Source organism: Equus caballus, chromosome 22, assembly GCF_041296265.1.
Source record: "Equus caballus isolate H_3958 breed thoroughbred chromosome 22, TB-T2T, whole genome shotgun sequence".
NCBI lineage: Eukaryota > Metazoa > Chordata > Mammalia > Perissodactyla > Equidae > Equus > Equus caballus.
The window spans coordinates 13,822,658-13,845,316 of NC_091705.1; the positions used below are offsets into that span (position 1 = coordinate 13,822,658).

Consider the following 22,659-nt stretch of genomic DNA (forward strand, 5'->3'; position numbering starts at 1 on the left):
TAAACTGCTCACTCTGGACCCCTTGTATCAGGGTCTGCCTCTGGGGAAACTCAAAGTAAGACAGATCATGTTCCCCAGTACAGCGCTATGTTCACAAATTACTCCTTTAAAAAATAATGACAGTAAGCAAATGGATGAAACAGAATGAACTCACGTAGATTTGTAACAGAGCTGAGAGGAAGGTGAATGCATGATTTGGGAACAGAGAAGTCCCATCTCCCCACTCTGGCACGCTTTTCTTTCCTCTCATTGCTCACTCTTCATTTGCCCAAACCCTCCTATCTAGCAGGATGCTCTAAGCGTCTCAGACATATATGTGCCTTGTCACCTCGGTGCTTTTGTGCATGCCATGCTCCTAACCCAGAATGATTTCTCCACTCCTATTTGATGTGTTTAGATCCTACCAGTCCTTCAAGACCTGTCTCAAGCTTTGCCCCTTCCACGATACCTCTTGTGTCACAACTAAGAGAATCACAGCACTTGTAGCCTGTAATTTGCAACTCACTACTTAATCCTATGCTTTTGTGTAGGCTCTAACTGTTGCACAGGCAGTCGTCTTGTCTCTCTAATTAAATTGGACTTTTCTTGGGAAGAATAATGTCTTGTACCTCTCTAGTCCTCCCAGGGCCTAAGATAGTGTGGCACACACAATTACTTGTCAATGTATGATTTATGCGTTCAAATAATAAAACACAACATGTGTATCACCAATAATAATGAATCATCTTTAATGGAATTCAGAAAGGTCTCTTTCCTCTCATGCAAATGGCACGGGAGACAGAGTTATCTGGAGCCTTCTTCTTGGTGATCTTTTCCAGGGATGTGAAAAAAGACAACAGGCCACAGCAACACCTTGGTTTATACACACAACTTCCCCTGGCTGGTTTAAGACATAATAAAAGATAATGCTTCTTGCTCATAAACAAAAAGTACTTAAATGTAATTTTGACAACATGTGTCCCAGGGGTGATTGAAGTCTTTTTCTCTCTGTTGTGATTGTTGCTGTTATAAATAGACAATCATAAAAGAAATCAAAAGGGGAAACCTTTTAAAGGCTTACTCCAGGGCCTGTTACCCTCCCCACTTTATTTTTCTTAGCCCTAATGCCCAAGGAAAACAAACACTTATCAACGTGCTAATGGTGTTTATTCCCCCATCTGCCTTGGAAGAGCGGCAGTGTGCCAAGCCCAGAGACAATTCACGAAAACACCAAGTGAACCGAGGTCAGCTCCATTGTTGACTGTGCCCACGACTTACACATTGAGGGCCAAGGAAAGGTTTAGGATCCTGAATTTTTTTCTCCACCTCTGCGCCTTTGCAACACTTAGGCAGTTTTCCCCGGACCCAGTGAAGCTCAGATCCCCTCCAATTTGCCTGTGAAGTCATGACTGCCTTTATGCCTCTCTACAAACAGCCTAGTGGAAGACTGTCAAGAAAAAGCAGAATGACTCTTTGCTTCTGCTTTGTTCAGAGTTTTGATTCCTGACTGCTCATGCTGGAGATACCCTCCATGGAACTTTCAGCCATGAGGCTGGAGCCATACCTGTCCCCACACCTTTTCCATGCCATTTTCCTCCATGCTGCACCCAGTAGCTGCTCAGGAGCTGCAAAGAACTGGACTTGCGTTCCACCACAAGGGTTTCATCTTCCAGCAAATCATCCCTTACTAAAGCAAAGTTTAACCATCCTGTTCAGGTGGGAGGTCGCTGAAAGATCCCAAGAGAAGAAACGAGCATTTCCTGCTGTTTTTCTGTCTCTTTTCCAAGCAGCAAAGCATACAGAGGAAGAAGCTCTACTTTCTTCCCTCCTTTCTCCAAGTCTTAGCACTTTTGGCACCTGCACTGGAACACACGCCCAAAGCAATCTTCTCTGCAGCAAGATTACCCTTCAGCATTGACGCAGTTCTTAGGGGCACCTCAATGTATCTGCTGCCCCAGTGTCTCTCACGATCCGCTGCAATGAAACCTCCCTAATCTTGACACTGGACGTCTTCATGATCATTCTAAAAAACAAACAGTAATTAGGAAATGGAAGCTAATTTCCTTTCAGACTGAGTTCAACCCATTTACAAGTGGCTTTCGGTGATTGGAGTGAACATGGAGCCAACCTCTACTTTTGCTAAAAATCCTCTCAACACATAGGATTTGTAAAAGGATAAGGTGAGAAAGGTTTTAGTTACAATCATCCCTCTTGTTTATAAAGAATTATCTTTTTTTTTTTGAGCAACCCTCATGTCCATTATTTTATTTGATTCTCAGAGGAATAGGCAGGATGGCTTCATAGTTAGCGTGCTAGTTGCAGGCCCCTCAGCTTGAATTCCGGCTGGAAATTCAAACTGGCTTCATGACACTGAACAAATCTCCTGCTCCTCCCCATGCCTCTACTTTGTCATCAGCAAAGTATGAATGGTCATCATATACACAGCTTGGAGTTAATTTTTTTGATGTCTTGTACATAGTGACTGCTAAATAAGTTATCATTATCATTATTATCCCAGTATTAGAGCTGAGGAAATAAGGGCTCAGTAGATTCCATGCCTGGCCTAAGCAATTCCTTAAGTGAAAAGGTCAGATACTGTCTTTGTTTGGGTGCCCTGAGAAGCAGACCGTGAGACAAATATTTGTGTGCGAGTAGCTTATATGGGAGGTGAAGAACCAGTAGAATCATGGAAGGAAAGGAAGCCATTAGGATGTGTTCATGAGGTTACCACTGTGGGCAACTGGGCACAATCCCACTTAGGACCCTGTAAGTGATGGTGCAGAACACACCACACACCTCAGAATTGTCCCTCTGAGGGAGAAGGCAGTTGGGGAATTTACCCACGAACTCTATCCCTCGTTGTTGAGGGCTGACCCCGCAGCGAAGACTTCCAGCCTGTCCCATGCAAAGGAGAAGCAGCCTTACAGGAGCAGATGCATTTGGACTTAAGGTTTTAGGAAGCCATCAGCATGCACTAGAGCCATCTGCAAGTGACTTTCTGGTGTGGCCAAAGGATATGAGCAGAGCAATGGCATCAGTGACTACAGGGATACAATGCAAGTCTTAGAGTTCTTTGACCATCTTGGGCTTTCAGACAGAACCAAAGCCAAATGAGCCCAGCCAAGGAAAACATACCCTGAATTACCTCCTCAAGAAGCATACTGTGTGATCTTTCCTGGTAACTCATTCAAAGCCTATCAAACTTTATGACATCCCCACATACCATTGAAATTCCTTTCAGTGAGCTCTTCTCTTCTACATTGGTTTCCAACAGGGAGAAAGAAAGAGTAAAGTTGACAATATATTTTAATTGGTCAAATAAAAAGCATAAGAAAAAGCACCATGACATTGCTTTAGACGCCGCTAGGTCTGTGGAAAAGAAAACGTTCTCTGAGCTGAGATGCTCTACTCTGAAAATGTGATAACCTATTCAAAAATGTCTATTTTCAAATGCGTTGACCCCTCTGCACAGGAGTAACTCCACACATGCTTCCTGGGTCACATTTTTGGAAAAAGCAAAGTTTGAAGCAACTATTGTCAAGTTGACAAGCTTACACTTGAAAGACACAATGCACACCTGAGCCCCTGAAGGCAGGAATCAAACCAAGTTCCCTCACTTTTGTCAGATACCTGCCCTTCACTCCCCTTCACTCCTCTAGGCAGGGCTTTCGTTTCATCTTATTATCCTTCTTTCCAAAGAAAAAAAATCCAAAATCAAGTTATAAAAGCAAGAATTTTCATCCACCATGTATTTCTAAATAAAGAAGGAATAGCAAAGCAAAACAACGAAACTTATCACAACCACTCTCTTTGATTTCTAGCCAAACCCACTAAACATGGACAAGACACAGTTAGTGATGAGGAGATGGTAGAATCTGGCTTTATTTAGAAGGTTGGTTAAGCCCATTTGGAAATAGGCATCTTTGCCTCTTTATATACGGAGGGCTTATTTTCTCTATATTTGGGCAGAGCCCCTGGAGTCCCTGAAAACCACCACCTCTGAGGATGAACTGTGATGTATACCAGAGAAAGTCTTAGTTGAGGTAACTGAGGCCAGAGATCCACAATGAAACTGCACTGTATTATTTCATTTTTCAAACTTACACATGCTCCTACACCCCTTTCATTGGGTGATTTATGTTCCGTTGATTTTGCTACAGGCCTGGAATGTTTACACAAAGGCTTAATAGACATTTACTTTGGAAGTTACATTGTGAGATAGAATCAAGAAATTGGCCCATTGCCGGAGTCAGAATGGGAGGCCACCTGGAAGTTAATGATCATTTTGTGAAGACCAGAGGCATGTAACAGAAGGTTCCAGAAAAGTGGAGACTTCATGTAATAACCACATTGCACTCAGACATAGAACATTGGAATGACTGAGGAGAAAGCCATGTGTAAATAGAGACATCCACAGATAGAAATGTCCAGGATTACAATTACTCAATAACTTAAGATTTTAATATCACATTTTATACTCTGTCTTACAGTTTATATAGGCTTCTATGTCACATCTAAATTAAGGCTCTCCGAAAAGATGCCTGTAATCCCAAATGCCAGATAATCTGCTTTAAATATTTGATTCATGCTGAATTCACCGTTGAGGCAAATACAAAAAATTATGATCCTTACTTTACAGATGTGGGAACTGAGACTCAGAAAGGGTCAGCAACACACATGTTCAAAATTATATGATGTGTAACTGGTAAAAACCACCGTCCCTTTAGCAACCTCAACACATCTCCACAGCTATTTTTTGTTTGTTTTTTTTGAGGAAGATTGACCCTGAACTAACGTCTGTGCCCATCGTCCTCTACTTTATATGTGGGATGCTGCCACAGCATGGCTCATAAATGGTGCATACGTCTGCGCCTGGGATCCAAACCTGTGGACCCCAGGCCGCCGAAGCGGAGTGCGCAAACTTAACCACTATGCCACAGGGCCGGCCCCTCCACAGCTGTTTTGATTAAGCTATTAGTTTTTCTATGACTCAAGAAAACTCACAAATACTTATCAAACAGCATTGACATCACTGAGCTGAGCATAGTGGAGGATTAAAAAAATGTAATCTCTTTGAAACTATAACCTAATTTGAGAGAAAAGTACGTTTCTTTAAACTGCTTGTTTTTACAGGGAGTGAGTAACTCTCTCTGAGGAACTCTCTGTAAGAAACAGGATACGAACAAATCAACAAGTCAACCTATGGTACCTTCTTCCATATGGCATGCTGTGAGGAGGGGTTACTGCTTTAAAGAAGGTTCTTAGAGGAATATTCCATCATAAAATACTTGCTAGACACCTGGAGGAAGGAAAGGAGCAAGCTATGCAGGTATCTGGGGGAGTTCCATCCCTGGGAGAGGAAACAGCAAGGGCAAAGTTCCCGAGGTGGAAATGTGCTTGGCTTGTTCATAGAATTCCAAGGAAACCAACGTGGTTGGAGCAGAGTGTGCAAGGTGATAGATCAGGAAGAGAAGGCATAAAGGAGAGGGAACACGTAGGACAGTATAAGCCATAGTAAGGAATTTGACATTGACTATGAGTAAGATGAGATGAGATGCCTGGGAGGATACTGAGCAGATGAGTGTCATGGTCTGGATTATGCTTTTAAAATGATCATTCTGCCTTCCTTGTTAATAATAGACTATAGAGGGACAAAGGCTGAAGTAGGGATATCAGGCTTGGGAGATGGCAATGGATGTAATGAGAAATGGTTAGAGCCAAGACATACTTTGAAGTAGCTTCCATAAGATTGTCTGGTGAATTGGATGTGAGGTTGGAGAAAAAAAAGAGGAGTTGATGATTGCTCCAAGTTTTTCTACTTTGAGTACCTGGAAGGATGGAGGTACTACAACTGAGATGGGAAAGACCAAGGGTAAAACAGATTGTGAGGGCTAGATAATAAAGTTGGTTTCTGTCCTATAAAGTTTGAGATACCCATTAAATATCCAAGTAGGGATGTTGAAAAGACATTTGAATATATCAATTTGGAGTTTAAGTGAAAGATCTGGACTGGAATTATAAATTTGAACATCATAAAAATATAGATGGTATTTAAAACCATAAGACTGAATGAGATAACCCAGAAAGTGAGTCTAGATGGGGAAAAGGGCCAAGATCTGCACTGGTAGAGTAGGAGAGCCCAACATTTAGAAATTGAGGAAGTCAGGAGGAAACAGCAGAGGACATCAAGAAAGATATGTCAGTGAAGTAGGAAGAGTCATATCCTAGATGCCAAACAAACAAAAAAAATATTTTGAAAAAGAGGGCATCAAGATAAATGACAGCATATGTACACACACACACACACACACACACACACAAAAGACATGCAAGAAAGTTCATAGCAGCTTTATTCATATACCCCATAATGGGAACAACCCAAATGCCCACCAGCAGGAGAATGGATAAACAAATCATGCTATGGTCAAACAAGGTAATGCTACTCAGCAATGCAGAAGAAGGGACTATTACTACCCACAACAACATGGGTGAATCTCCAGACATAATGATGAACAGAATAAACCAGACACAAAAGAGGACATCCTCTCTGATTCCATGTATATGAAGTTCAAGGAAAGACAAAACTTCTCCATAGGGATAGAGGTCAGAGCAGTGGCTCCCTCTGGTTTAAGAGGGTTAGGTATTGACTAGGAAAGGAGTCCAATCAAACTTTCTAGAGAATAGAAATGTTCCCTATCCTGATGCAGGTGGTGGTTACACCGATATATACATACATAGAAATTCATCAAGCTATAGCCTTCAAATTGGTGTATTTTACAGTATCCAAATTATGCCTCAATAATAATACAAGGGGTGGGGGAAAAAGGGCGCAATAATGGTATAGAATAGAAGAACAAGAATGGAATCAATGGTCTTTGCCCTTGAAGAGCTTATTTAGCAAAACAAAAATAGAAAAGCATAGATTTCCTTTTGAGAACATGAGAACTGCATAGTTATGTGTTTTACACTCTTTTCTACAGAACCTCCTCTTTATCCACTCCCATCATGCCCACTTCAGCCAATGGTGGCCACCTCTGCTTGGCAACTGGACTCTACATACCTTACTAGAAATAGGAGAAAATGTTGAACAAGTTGCCTTGGTAACCAGAGCTTTGATATGGCTGGCCCTTTGGCTCTGTCCTCCTCCATGTCTTGCCTTCCTGGTTCCCACCACTCCCCCAGATGCTGTTTGCCTGAACCTTCCACCATCTCTCTGTTAAACCTCCAGGGATTAGACTGCCCCACCCACCAAATCTTTCTTTTTTGGACTCTGACCTACTTCTTACTCTGAACTTGCATAATTGTTTGCATCAAATTTTTAGCAGGCTTCAGGGTTTCTAACTCATGATCTTGCTTGAATCTCTAATCCCTGCCACTTCACTGTCCTCTGATAGGACATCCCTGATAGATTTCCCTTGGCAGCTACTAAAATGCCTTAATACCTGGAGAATTCTTCCCTCACCCCAAACCTTTTAAGTTAGATGAGATTTATCAGGCTGTTAATCATTGAAAGCAAAACTTCATAATCAGGGTTTAGAATACCCTCCATCAGAAAACAGAGAAGGGAGAGGGGTTTCTACCATGAATAAGATCACAAATTGGACACATACTTACTTCCAGGTGGAAGCTCGTGCCCAATGGCAAAATGGGCTCCGGCTGGCAAGACTGTTCTAACTTGAACAGCTTGCTTAGGCTGCCAACTTTTTGTTTTCAAAGAACCAAGAAGATGATACCTCATAGGCAATTCTCTAAGAAGTCACTTTTGGGAAGAATTAAATTACTTAGGAGGCAACATGTGATCCCTTACCAGGACATAGCTCCCAGGTTGACCCATGCCCAGCTCTGTACACCACACCATCCTATTCCCAGCTCCCTGTCCAGGCTCCTGGGATGGTCACAGGGCAGCAGATCATAACAGTGGTGTGTTTGGCTGATTTCACTTTTCCACAAAGAGGTGGAGTTAAAGGAGAATGTGGCTTGTGGTTTAGACCAAATATCCGAAACCAAAGCTCAGTAGTGAGAGGCAAGGGGTGGGAAAAGCTGGTGAGGTTTCTGCAACTTGTGTTACTGGCCTTGGCTGATTCCCAGGACCAGCACCATGAACCTGTGATTCATGCAGTCATGCAGCACCTCATGCTTAGAAGGACCCCACATTTGGTTTAATGTTTTGCTGTTGCCATCTTGAAATTGCTAATAATTTTTCCCACATTCTCATTCCACACTGGCACCTGTGAATTCAGCCCTGAGAGTTTTAGTTCAGTTATCAGCAGACTAAACATCACTGGTTATTTTTAAATACGCTACCTTGAGCCTTCTCTGCAGTAGATTCAAGTTGATAACCTGAGAGGCAAAGATCCATATTCAAATATCTATGGAAATCACAGCTTTCGATGTGTAACTGCAGGAAGATAGGTCAGTTGGATTTCCAGACTGAGACATTCTCCACCAAAACTGGAAAAAAATAAGGAAGTATCTACAAATTGAAGGTTAAGATCATAGCTAAAAATGTATTTAAAAGTAAAACTTCAAATAAAACTTTCACCCCTGGCTTGGAGACGGCATTAAACATATACTTATTGCTATGAAAATATTTCATCTGTCATAGTGCCGATGGCTGAAAAATACATGCAGCCTGAAAAATCCCCAATCCATTGTTGATAGAGGTAAGATTGAGAACGTGGCTGAACTGCATTACAAACCAACTTCTGGCAGTGCTACAATGAAGCAGAGAGAGGAATCTGGGTAATCCCCTAAATGATAATTACTTCTCCCCTTCCCTCCCCAAAACTAAAGGATGTGTTTCCAGAGAGGCCCATCTGATCCCTTACTATTTCTCCAAATTTCTCTGTGTTCTCAGATCAAGCCCTTCTGAACACTCTCCTTCTCTGTAAAGTCTTCTCTAGCTGTTAAAAAGCAATTTAGAGTTTTTTTCCCTATACTCTCTCTCCTCCTTTCAATAAATCTCTGAGCATGGAAAGACTCCCCTGGCCCTTGTCAGCATCAGAGCTGAAGGGGGCTGGGGCAGAGTAAACAGAGAAGGCGGGCCTTGGTAGCTGGGCTGGTGCCTCGCTGCAACCCGTTATATCACCCACAGTGTGCCCCCTGTCAGGGAATTCACACCGCAGCCTTCCCAGTGCCTCCATTCTCCTCCAGGTCTGTTTCCTCCCCTGCCCCTTCACTCTCAAAGATGACCTCTCCACCTACTTCCCTGGGAAAATTGAGAACATCTGATGAGAACTCCCACAAGTTTCCTCCAGAACTCCTTAAGTTTTCTTTGGATCATCACCCAAACTTTCTTCCTTCCCGCCCATCTTGGAAGAAACTTTCCCTGCCACATGGACAGGTTAACCCCTTCACCTGCCTCTTCTTCTTTGGGTGCCTGCATCTCATGACTATGGTCTCTGTTTTCCCCCCCTCCACTGACTCTTTGTCCAATTCCCCAACAGATGCTCAAATCTTCTCATCCAAAAGGAAATCAACACACAAACACTGATAACACCACCCTTGATCTCCTCTCCAATCCCTAGTCTTCCTTTTTCTTCCAGTCTCTCTCCTAGTCTTCTGCTTCCTCTTCTCTCTTTATCCCTCAATAAAACAAGGTATTGTCTGAACACCATCCAGCACAAAATTTAGAAGGGACCAGATAAATGGGAGTTCATTCTTCAGTCTCATGAATCTTGGCTCTTCCTTTCTCTGTCTTTTGACATTGTCTTCTCAAAGTCAAGCAAAATGAAAGGCCTTGGTTTGCTGCCCACCCTGCTTGCATTCCGAGCAGCACTCTTGCCTCTCAAGATGAATCCTCCTCTTCTTTGGCTGCTGTGATGTTGATTTCTTTCCAAATTTTCCTACTGCCCATTTGAAGTGCCCTTCACTGTTTTTTCCCTATTCTTTGTCCGTCACTTAATGTAGATAATTCTGCAACATAGCAGCCTCAGCCTGTTCCCTGCTCATTGCACTGCCTATCTTTATCCCATGATGATTCTCATTGGCTCCCATCTTCATTGTATGTTTCCCAAAGGTATACCCCTACTTCTGATCCACTCCTAAATTCCAGATCACATCTCTGACACCTGCTAAACACCCCCAGCCAACCTGCCTGACAACCTTCTAAGGAAGCTATCCCACTGGCTCCTCAAGCCGTAGTTAACTAAAACGGAACTCATGTGACCCAAGGAGCCATTTTGCATAACTTCCAGGAAGCTTTTTGTATGATTCTTTCTGGGGGCAGGAACTGGTGTCAGACTGAATCTCAATAGACCTGCAGTCTATTGACTGCAAAAGAAGATTTTTATGGCTAGGGGAAGAGTGTGAAGTAGAGGACAATGACAGATCCTGACCCAAAGAAGCAAAGTTGCACATACTTCTGTGTTTGGCACTGAATGTTGCCTCTTGGTCCTCGCAAAGTTTACACTGTGCAAGACACTGATAACAGATAGAGACATCACCAAAAAATTAGACAAATATTGCTTGTACACCTAGAGATAGAAACTGAAGTACTTATTTTGGCTTCAAGTCAAGGCACAATGGCATTGCATGAAGCAGGAAGTGATGTGGGCGTCTAGCTTGGGCACAGTGGATCAAGAAAAGCTGTGACCTCTTTTCCACTTATTGTTCAAACTGTAAATGCTTTACTTCCATAAATTAAATGGCTCATGTGGACTCTGTCCCTCCGATTATTTGTGGGTCTGTTAAGCATCTCTCTGCGATCAAGACTCACTTGTTTTTTTAGTGTAAGTACCTGGATCTGCTTTCCCAATCACAACATCCCCAAATCCCAAGGAGCTCTGTGAGCAATGGTCTCCTGAAAGACACTGATGTTAACATTTCCCTCACTGAGTTAGAAAAGTTAAGAAGAGTTAATAAATTTTTGGCTATGCTTGTGTCCCACCTTCCACTCCCACTAGAGGGGAAAAAAAGTATCTCTTTTGAACAAAGGAGAGTGAAGAAAAATGCCCTTCCTCCACCAGGAGCCTGGACTCCCCATCCAGGGCCTCCCGCTAATTCCAGGCCTCACCCTGAAATCAGGGAGGCCTGGGCCCTGGGGATGTTCACCACCCCTCTCAGCATGATCTGCGGCGTTCACAGCTTCTGAGTATCTTAATCTATTCCATATTCCAAGAGGCTCTCTGAAGGGAAAGGTAATCATTCTCAGTCACTTCACGCTTTCTTTCCCACTCACATCCGCTTGGAATTGAGAGCAAGAGGGAAATGGAGTTCTGCCCTCCCTGGTGCTGCATGGCTCCTTGGCCTTGGTTAATCAAGGCCATTGCTGTGGCAGTAAGCCATGTACACGGTGGCCTGTCCAGAAGAAAGCAGGGAGTTATGGAATTGCCTTCTCCCGGCTTAAAAACAGTATCTGATCAAAGCCATACCACAGCTGTTAAAGAAATAGAACAAGAAAGAGCAAACACCCTTAGGTGTGAACAATTATAGGGAAGACTGCATGGAGAGAAACACAATTAAGCGATTTCATTACTTTGCCCTAACTACCATTTTGTATCATTTTTAATTCAAAACCGTGTCAGCTTTCAGGTTCATCCACCAATGAGTAAGATGGAATTAAGAGCAGACAACCCATTTGTGAAATTTTCAGGGCTTAAGATAAAGCAAGTACTGTTTTTCCACCACACTTAGCCATTTGCCTAAATACTAAACCTAGATTTCTTAAGTCTACCATATTCAATTGAACAGGAAGCCCTAAGTCTACTTCTAGGATGTCTACTAAATCCAGCCTCTGGTCCCCTCCTTCAACACTACCTTTTTAGTTCAAGGCACAAAGATAGTGCCTTGAACTAAAAAGGTCGTGCCTTGAATTGAATATTGACTTAAATATTACAACTGATGGTCAACTAGGCTCTCTGCCTCATACCACCCATAGTTCATTTAAGAGGATTTAAATATTTAAATTACCTTCTGAAGGCTTCCCATTGCCCTTTGAATGAAATCTAAGCTTCTCACCTAGCCTGCATAATTTTCCTTCAGCTGTCCCCTTCTGCCATCTGCACCCTCATGCCCTGGCACTCTCTCTTTGCTCACTATGCTTCATCCACACTGGCCTCCCTTGCTGTCCTCGCATGACACATGCTCTTTCCCATTGTCTTAGGTTGGGTTTCCTAGTAGCAGAGCCTGAGATGGGGATTCTTAAGTGTATGGTTTACTGAGGGAGGATCTCAAGACAAAACTGAGAAAATGAGGGAAGCAGAACATAGGATGAGAGGGAGGGAATCAAAGATGTGATCTCCACCGGAGACTAGGCTCAGCCTGACAATCTCATAGCCCCACTTGAGCAAAGGGGCTGGCATCTCGTACCACCCTATCGATCAGCCATTAGCTGTGGTCCATCCCCAAGGGAGGACGTAATCTCAGGCATTCTTCTCCAGCTGAGGGTAATTGCAGTTATGAGCAGATAGCAGCCAACACTCCCAGCAGCTAGGGCATGGGTTCCTTGGCCCAGGGAAGGGGACCTACGCAGAGCACCAACAGTTATACTAGACTCCTGTAAAGAACTTGTTTTAGCTATTCCTTCTGCCTGAAACACTCTCCATCCAGATCTTCATGTGTCTAGCTTCTCATATCATTTGTATCTCAGTTCAAATGTCATCTTTTCTGAGTGGCCATGCCTGACCATCTAGCTAAAGTGGCCATGCTGCTCTCCCACTTAGTCTCATTATCCTATAATATCATTTTTCACTATCCAAAATAATATTTATTTCATGTTTACTTACATGTTTATTGGCTGTCTAACCTACTAGAACGTAAAGTTCTTGAGAGAACGGACCCAGTCTTGTTAACCTATATAGTGGTAAAGTCAAAAGATTCTGGAATCAGACATCCTGGTTCAAATTCTGACTCCACCATTTACTAACTATGTAAGTTTGAGAAAGTTAACTTCTTACAATGCCAGATTAATAGGGTTATTGGGAGGGTTAAATGAGTTAATGCAAGTAAAGTACTTGGAATAGTGTCTGATACATGTTAATCACTCAGTAAATGCTAGCCTACAAGATGCCTGTTGAATGAAACAAAATGGACAAAATAATTCTTTGGCAACTCAAGTTGTCATCTTGCTTTGCTTATATGATACGCATAAAAGGCCAGTGGCATTTCTCTAATTATTACCCTTTAAGTCTACACAAATTCTTATTCCCTTTTGCAGCCATCAGTAGGCATCCAAAATACCCAAATTATTTTTTTTGTTTCTTGATGATGCTTGAATGTAGTCAATACTCCCATCGTGACTGTGCTCATTGCAAGTCTGTAGATTCAGAGGTTCAATTTCCTGGGCCACAGCATGCTAAATCTTGAAGGCAAGGCCCTCATTCCTCAACCATAAACAGTCACTGTTCCAACAACCCTTGCCCATCGCTACCCTCAGGCCAACCCTGCCATGTGATTAAATAAACTGGCTGCATCAAGAGGAAAGGAAGCTTTCAGTAAGCTTCAGCCACCAAATGAGCTGTGGTTTTGTCTGTGGCCTGGATGAAATGGGTAAAGGAGCAATTAGTTCAACTCTCCTCTGAAAGAGAGGTTTTATGGGAAGTAGGAAACAGGGGCAGTCATTCAACGAATATAAACTGACCACTTTCTGTGAGCAGGCTCTGTAGGGGGCAGAAAGATGAGCCATGACACAGGATGAGATGAAGCATTCAAGATCCAGTGCAGAAAGCAGTTGTCACGAGGTGGGGATAATTTTACTCACCTAAATTCTTCTTAAGGAGGCTACTGTATTTGTTTGGATGAAGAAGTCTGACAAGATATTAAGGATTTATGGAAAGACACCAAGAACCAGTTTAAGCTATTGAACTACTGTGGGGAAACCAGACAATGTGTTTGCCCTTGAGGGAGGAGGAAGAGAGCAATACAAAAGAAAGGAGCAGCTAGAGGGCAGAGAGAAGCCAGAGAGGTCATTAACAGCTGTCCACTCGTCATTGAACCCAACCTTCAGTATGGTGCCAGATTCAACAATGCCTGGTATGAGAGGAGTTTTTGTAGAAAGCACTGAAGGGTTGGGGTTTCCAGACGAGCTGACTTGAGGTTTTACAGAGACCACACCCACCCTGTGGGCTAGAGGACATGGTGGGGCTGAAGGAATCTCAGGAGAGCATTGGCCTTTGCAGGCCATGACATGGGGTTTGTGCCAAGTTAACCCAAATCTCCAAAGAATTGGGAAGGCTCAGCAAACAGGAAGGCTCAGCAGATACCTCCATACTCTAGTACTCAAGCAAAAAGTACAGGGCAAATACCCACATCTCAGTGACAATCTCCATAGCCTTGTTTTCAAACATGGCCTAGGATCTTCGTCATATGCCCAAACCTAAGATAATGAACCATTCTAAGCAGAGACTGAAGTTTCAGAAGTCGCACGAGGAGGCAGGCCCGTGGAGATTGTCCAGCATCTCTTCTCCTTCTACATATTCTTCCTGGGTGATCTCACTCATTCTCTTGGTGTCAAACCCCATGTGTAGTCTGAAGAATCTTCAGCCCAGATCTCTCTAGAACTGCACTTGGCATGCAGTAGCCACTAGCCATCTACAGCTATTAAGCTCTTGAAATACAGCTAGTACAACTAAGTAACTGAATATTTAAAATTTCATTCAATTTTAATTTATTTAGACTTTTTAAAAATGATACTCAATTCCGTTATTGGACTTGCAATTATGTTTGGAACAATTTAGACATGTGAATCTATGTTGTCAACTATAAATGAAAATTTAGCGTCCAAATTGAGGTGACTGTAAGTGTAAAAATAAACACTTGATTTAGAAGATTTAGCATGAAAAAAGTGTCAAGTTTTTTTGGGGGGGTGAGATTAGCCCTGAGCTAACTACTGCCAATCCTCCTCTTTTTTCTGAGGAAGGCTGGCCCTGAGCTAACATCTGTGCCCATCTTCCTCTACTTTATACGTGGGATGCCTACCACAGCATGGCTTGCCAAGCGGTGCCATGTCCGCACCCAGGCTCAGAACTGGCGAACCCTGGGCCGCCGAGAAGCAGAACTGTGAACTTAACCGCTGCGCCACCGGGCTGGCCCCTCAAGTTTTTATTAATGATTTTTTTCAGCTTTACTGAGGTATGATTCATAAAATTGTTAAAGTGTGCATCGTGGTGATCTGATACACATATACATTGTGAAAGGATTCCCAGCATCTAATTCATTATGACAGCCATCACCTCACATATTTACCTTTTTACGTGTGTGTATATGAGAACATTTAAGTGCTATTCTCTTAGCAGATTTCAATTATACAATACAGTGTGATCAACTATAGCTACCATGTTGTACGTTAGATCCTCAGGCCTTATTCATCTTATATCTGAAAGTTTGTACCCTTTTACCAACCTCTCCCTATTCCATCCCCTCCCCGCCCCCATCTCCAGCCCCTGGCAACCACTTTTTTACTTTTCAACTCACTGTGCCTGTGTGTTTGACCTAATGCAGTATTTGTCTTTCTCTGTCTGGCTTACTTCTTTCAGCATAATGCCTTCAAAGTCCATTCACGTCGTCGCAAATGGCAGGATTTCCTACATGCTGAAATGATAATATTTTGGATATATTTGGTTAAATAAAAATAATAATAAAACAAATTTCACCTGTTTCTTTTTAGTTGTTTTCCTGTGGCTACTAGAGCACTTAAAATTGCCTAAGTGGCTTGCATTATATTTATATCAGACAGCACTGCTCTAGAACCATGCCACATCTCCCTTTGGGTCTTTCACAAGTCCCTCAAACTAACATATCCAAAATTAAACATCATCTTTTCTTCCCCACCCCACCACCAATCTCTTTCTCCTCTTGCCTGAATACCTTCATTCATCAGATTACACTGGAAAAAATCTGGGAGTTATTCTTGACACTGCAAAGTCCATACCACCTTCAATCCCAGATGGTATTGGTACCCACTCCAGGAGGGCAGGGCCAATGTCTGTCTAGCTCACACTTGCATCCATCCCCTGCAAAGTGCAGCGTGCAGTCAGCTCTCAATAAAGACTTTCCAAATTAATGAATGAGCAAATGAATGAATGGATGACTCCCTTGGGCATGGTTGAGAATGCAAAGCACACCCAACACAGTTAAGCAGAGAAGAGACATTCCAATATGCTCCCCTGGAGCTGCCAGCCTCAAGGAAGAGAGGGTAAACAGAGTCCCACTTACAAGGCCATGGAATAGAGAGATGAAAATGAAGCTCTAGCAGCCCTGTATGCAGAGGGGGTTGGAGACAACCAAAGTCTTCTGGAACTGCCCCATAGATTAGGGAGGTTTTGAGGTTTTATAGCTGCCTCATTGAACCACGCCCTATTCAGCTTTGTGATGTGACCTCTTTGTAGTGAAAAGCTGGAAGAGAAATTATAAAGACAGCAAATCTAAGTCAGCAGAAGCCACGGGTGGCTTAAGCAGGGAATGAACAGCCTCTCCAAGTATCGATGGAACCAAAGCAACGATCAGTTAAAAGGTGCAAGTGAAAAATGAGCTGTAGAAAGTCGGGCTCATTCCAGAACAATTTAGGCACATGAATTTACTTTTTCCATTCTTAAACTTTTCAACTAATGCAAATTTAGCATCCAAATTGAGATGTGCTGTAAGTGTAAAATAAACACTGGATTAAAAGATTTAGGCCTAAATGCTACCCGGAACAACAACAGTAGCAGTGAAATAGCTAACATTTAGATAGATTTATATGGCACACACTGTGTGCCAGAAGCTACTTTAAATATTCTCTCTTCTCTCTATCTCTTGCTCTCTTTCTGGATGTGAATGTATATGTGTGATTTATATATATTTGTGTATGTATACATATGTGTGTGTGTGAGCTTTAATTCTCATAGCAACCCTATAAAGTTGTAATCATTATCATCCGCATTCCATAGATGAGGAAAATAAGACATAGATGTAGGATTCAAACCCAGGCTTTCAGTTGCAGAGTTTGCATTTAACCATTAGGTTATTCTATCAATCACGGATCAGTCATGGGCAGGATAGAATCCTAACTTCAGAGGCACTGGGTCAGACTTAGGGCCCATCTGCCCAGTGTTCTGTATCTGACAGCTTTATCCAAGGATCATGTTTGGGACAAGGAGAAGAAGCAGGCATTCTCCTCCCTGATTCTAACCACATTCACTCCAGCACAGGACGAGTGGATTTTTTTAAGCTCTCTCTTACCTGTGTTTCTATGCATCCTAGCCTCTTCTTGAGAAGAGGACTTCTCTTCTACTCTTTGCTACTCTTGCAAAATTAGAAGCCATTAAAGAAAATTGGTATTTTTGGAGGGCATCAATCCTGAGTTAACTGAGGGTAGGGGTTGAGCCTTCCATTTCTGCCTCCCTGGGCCTTCAACTGAGGAATGAATCCAGCTAAGCAAGCATAACTCTGTAAGAAAGCATGAAAGAGGGCCCTCAATTGGCAAGGTTGGGGGCAAGGACAGGGCTGGGAGCATGGGTGAGCTGACATTGTCGTAATCCTTACAATCTTGCCCAAAATTAGACCTGCAACAAGTAAATAAACAGAACCACTGTCACATCCCCCAATCAAGTCATTCTCAGTTTGGGAAGGCATATTGTGTCAATATCTTTTTCTTCCTATTATATAACAAATATAATATCTGCAATAGTTTTAGAAAAACTAAACACACAAAAAAGCCAAGTGCAAAATGGAACCTCTGGCAAAGCCACTATTCCCAGATCACACTTTTGGGAAAGAGAGACACAGAAGGGACATGGTGTCCATCTTCAAACATGTGAAGGCGGATTGTGTGGCAGAGAGATTTCCTCTTTTTCTCATTACGCCACAGCAAAAATCAGTGGGAGATCATTTAAGGAAGATATCAAGTCAATAAAAAAGAACTTTCTCTAGGCATTACAGCCAGTCAAAAATTGAGCCATCTCCCTTGAATAGTTTTAAATTTCACTTGAGAGAAGTAAAGACCTCAACCAGAGATCCCTGATCATCCATATTAAATTGAGTTTGAAACTGATGACCTCTAAAATCCCTTCCAATTCTAAGATTCTATGTTCTTAATAAACTAATATATTTTTATTGAGATATAATTTACATACCACAAACTTCACCACTTTAAAGTGTACAGTTCAATTATTTCTAGTTTATTTGCAGAAATGTGCAGCCATCACCTTTGTCCAATTCCAGAATATTTCCATCACCCCAAAAAGAAATCCCATACCCATTAGCAGTTGCTCCCAATTTCTCCTCCGTCAGCCCCTGGCAACCACTACCCTACTTTCTGACTCTATCAATTTGCCTATTCTGGACATTTGATATAAATGGAATCATTTAAAATATGGCCTTTTGTGTCTTGCTTCTTTCACCTAGCATAAGGTTTTCAAGATTCATCCATGTTTGTAGCATGAATCAGTACTTCATTCAATTTATGGCTGAATAATATTCCATTGAACAGACATACCACACTTTGTTCACCCATTCATTTGCAGATAGACACTTGGGTTGTTTCCATTTTTTGCTTATTCTGAAGAATGCTTCTATAAACATTTGTGAACAAGTTTTTGTTTAAACATATGTTTTTAATTCTCTTGGGTATATACCTAAGAGTGGAATTGCTGGGTCATATGGTAATTCAACTTTTACCTTTTTGAGGAACTGGCAGGCTGTTTCCTAAAGTAGCTGCACCATTTCACATTCCTACTAGCCATGAAAAGTGTTCCCACGTTTCTAAATCTCAGCCAACAGTTGTTATTGTCTGTCCTTTTGATTATAGCCATCCTAGTGGTGTAAAATTGTATCTCCTTGTAGTTTTGATGTGCATTTACCCACTGACTAATGATTTTGAGCATCTTTCCATGCATTTATTGGACATTCATGTACCTTCTTTGGAATCTTTGGAGAAATGTTTATTCAGATCCTTTGCTCATTTTTTAGTTGAGTTGTCTTCTTATTATTGAGTTGTAATAGTTCTTTATATTTTCTGGAAGATCACTAAGATATCTGATTTTCAATATAAGTGAATTATTTTGAAACCTGGGAAAACTAGCTAACTTCCTAGGCAAAAAAAATAGCAAAGTTGAAATAATTTGAGACAGAAAAATCTAACATGAATAGCCAAGGAAGAAACTATGAACTTTTATAAAGAGTTACCTCCATTTCTTCCCTAAGCCCCTACCTTATCTAAAATCCCAAAAGGCACCAGGATCAGCTGGTTTCAAGGGTGAATTTTTCAAAAGAGCTTTCTGAAAACAAAGAGATTTTTCCCTGTATATAACATGTTCCAGAGTCTAAAGAAAGGAGACTTCCTAATTTTCTTATGAACAGAGCGTAAAACTGAACCAAAATGTGAGAAAAACAGCTTAGGAAAAAAATTATAGAACAAACTTATTTATATATATTGATGTAAAAAAACTCATAAATTACATATTAATAAATGCAAGTTGGCAATGCATTAAATGAATAACAAATCATGACCTATGGGAATCACAAGATAATTCAATTGTGAGGAGTCAGTCAACATAATTTAAAATGCAAATGGCTAAAAAAACTCGATATATTCAGAAAAGGCATTGAATAAAAACAACAATTACTTCCATTTCTAAAAAAAACTCCTTAGGACCTGTAAATTGAACAAAATACAATAATACCACCTCACATCCCTATATAGACTAACATTAAACCGTCTGCAACTATGAAAAAGATGACAAAGATGTAGGGAAACAGAACTTTCATATACTCCTGGTGGGAGTTTAAATTGGTCAAATCATTTTCAAGAATAATTTGGCAGTATCCAGTAAAATTGAAAACCTACACACTGTGAGTGAGAAATTCCACTCCTGGGTATACATCCGAGAGAAATTCTTGCATAGGTTTATAAACAGACAAGTCCAATTATTTCTATTGTAAGGTGCTTTGAAATAGGAAAAAAACTCTAAATTATATCAATAGGAGAACATATAACTTATATTTGATTTATTCATGCACTAGAATACTATATAACTGCTAAAACAATGTAACTATATTTCATCATGTAATTAGAGCTCCACACAAAACGTTAAGTGGAAAAGAAAGTTTCAGATGAAACACACCTTGACATGCGTGATCGATTTCCAAACACGAAAATGAGCATTAAATATTTTTCATTGAGACGTACTTATGTATATAGGTGTACTAAAATGGAGTGAAAAAGCTACATCTCAGTTCACACTTTCCTCTGGGTTTGGGGCACGAGGAACAAACCGCATGTGGAGGACGAAGGAAACGTCAGCTTCCTCTGCAAAGCTTTACTTCTTTCATTTACATTAGGACAAAGCAAACAGGGCAAAATATTTCCTATCCTCAATTCTGATTGGTGGGTATGTGAATGTGTGTCATTACTCATTGTACTTTTGGGTATTTTTAAAATTTCTCACAAGAAAAAAGAATCCCTTAGTAAAGTAAGAACAGAAAGAAAGTCCCTTAATATGATAAAAATATGTATATTTCAAGACAAAAGTCAGCACCATTCTTATTGGTGAAACTCTACAAGTGTCTACATCAAAATGATTTTTAAAATAAGGATGTACAACCATTAATTAATATGGGTCTAGGGGTTCTAGTTATTAAAGTAATTAATTGACCAAAATTCAAGTGTGTATGTCTATGTATATGAGTGTGTATCCATGTGAGTGTGTATATGTGTGAAAGAGTGTATGAGTGTATATGTGTATGTGTATATATGTGTGAATGTGTATACATGTGTGTAAGCGGGCACATGTATGTGAGAGCTTGTATGTGTGTGCATGTATATACATGTGAGAGAAAAAGTATAGATCTTCATCAACTTTATGATGGAGATTTCATCCCGATAAACCCATTGTAAGTTAAAAATATCCTAAGTAGAAAAATGCGTCTAATACACCTAACATATTGAACATCACAGCTTAGCTCAACCTACCCTAAATGTGCTTAGCACACTTACTGATTTCTTGGCCAAAATCATCTAACACAAAGCCCATTTTATAATAAAGTGTTGAATATCTCATGTAATTGACTGAATACTGTACTGAAAGTGACAAACAGAACGGTTGTCTGGGTACAGAACGGTGGTCAGTGTATGTGTTGTTTACCCTCGTGGTCGTGTGGATGACTGGCAGCCGCGGCTCCCAGCACCTTCCCAGAGTCACGGGTATCACACTGCACATCGCTAGCCCAGGAAAAGGTCAAAATTCAAAATTTGAAGTACCATTTCTACTGAATGCATATTGCTTTTATACCATCAAAAAGTCGAAAAGTTGTAAGTCAAATCATCGGAGGTCGGAGACTTTATATATGTGTGTGAGAGTGTGTGTGAGTGGGTGTATATGTCTGTCTGTCTACAAGTGTATAGAAATATATGAATGTATGTATGTGTGTATCTATGCATAAGTAATTATATGTGTGTGTATGTTTGTATGTGTATAGGTGTGTGTATATATGTACGTGTGTGAATGCATGCATTTGTGAGCATGTACATATGCATAAACACATGAGATAGGAGGAAATAGATATCAGGTGTTCCATATGTGTTTATTCTGTCTTTTCAAGTAGATTTTATGCTTATTAAGGTCTGAAGCTGTGACTCATATTTCTTTTGGAATTCGCACATAGTAGAATTGAATTTGGCACCAGTACCCCTCAATTTCCATAGACCAGCAAGAATTCACAGACCAAACTGCAGGGCTGTTTTTTGCTCAGTACAAGATAGTTTACAGTCAGAATAAAAAGTAGGAAATAAAGCCCTAGAGATAAGTTTATTTTAAAATTTTATAAATATAGACATAGTTACTCCATTTTCTGGAATCCACAGCAAATAATGTACCAAGAACCTACAATTAAATTACCTGCATGTATTTCACCATCTCAAAAATCACTAAAATTAGTTAAGGAAAGGTAGAGAAGATGCTATGCTGTAGATGACCTGCTTTGTTAGCCAGAATAACAGAAGAGAATCCATCAGGTGGACCTCACCTCCACTCTGGGCAAGTGGATAACTCACTCATTAGGTGAAGGTGGGGGATTCCGTTCATGGATCTTTTATAGCAGGAGAGGGAGGTGGTGGTGGTGGTGATGGATGTGGCCTTCTGGTCCTGTGTGGGAAAGCTGTAAACTCACAGGTTCAGGCCCCAGGACAGGAGGGTGAGGTCCAGAGGAGCGTCATAGCCCAGGCCTGAGCAGACACGCTGAGCGATGCATCCCATTGACAAGGAGACACAGCCACGGCTTTTGTTCTGCAAGCCAGACAAGGCAGCCAGAGCAGGAGAGCCATCCAAAAGTGAGAGACCATTTCCTCACAAAAGGAGAGGTTAGTCTCTTATTTTCTTTTCCCCTGGAGGCTGAGTCAGGCAGGAAAGCAACACCCTAAGGTCAGATCTAAGTTGAAGAGTTCCATTCGGGTTCATTTCAACAGGCTGCAAGACACGCACAGCCCAGGTGGCAACAAATCAGAAGATCCACAGCAGCAGAAGGAATGCCTTATTCCCAAACACTGCTTGGAGCCCGAGAACAGTCTCCTGCGTTTCAGCTCAGACTCCCCACCCAGCAAACCAAGCTATGTTCTTTCTGGGTGGCTGGCTTAAAGAATTGTACATTACAGTGGAAACTCCCATTTACTTCATTTACTGCCATTTATAATATTTTCCACTATTTGGAGATAATGAATTCATCCTTTTTTTTTTTTTTTTTTTTTTTTTGCCAAACATTATGCAGGCA

The 22,659-nt window shown here is 41.3% G+C and overlaps 1 long non-coding RNA gene across 2 annotated transcripts; it reads right to left on the reverse strand.

The window, feature by feature from the left end:
- Positions 1 to 711: 711 nt before the first annotated feature.
- Positions 712 to 22,429, reverse strand: LOC138920004 (uncharacterized). Of its 2 annotated transcripts, XR_011430592.1 has the most exons (4): positions 21,947 to 22,061; positions 15,391 to 15,507; positions 8,284 to 8,430; positions 712 to 2,002 (listed from the first exon to the last, which is right to left on the reverse strand). It is a non-coding gene; the product is annotated as an uncharacterized lncRNA (long non-coding RNA). The 2 variants fall into 2 exon arrangements; XR_011430593.1 differs by lacking the exons at positions 8,284 to 8,430; positions 15,391 to 15,507 and having other exon boundaries at positions 21,947 to 22,429.
- Positions 22,430 to 22,659: the final 230 nt, after the last annotated feature.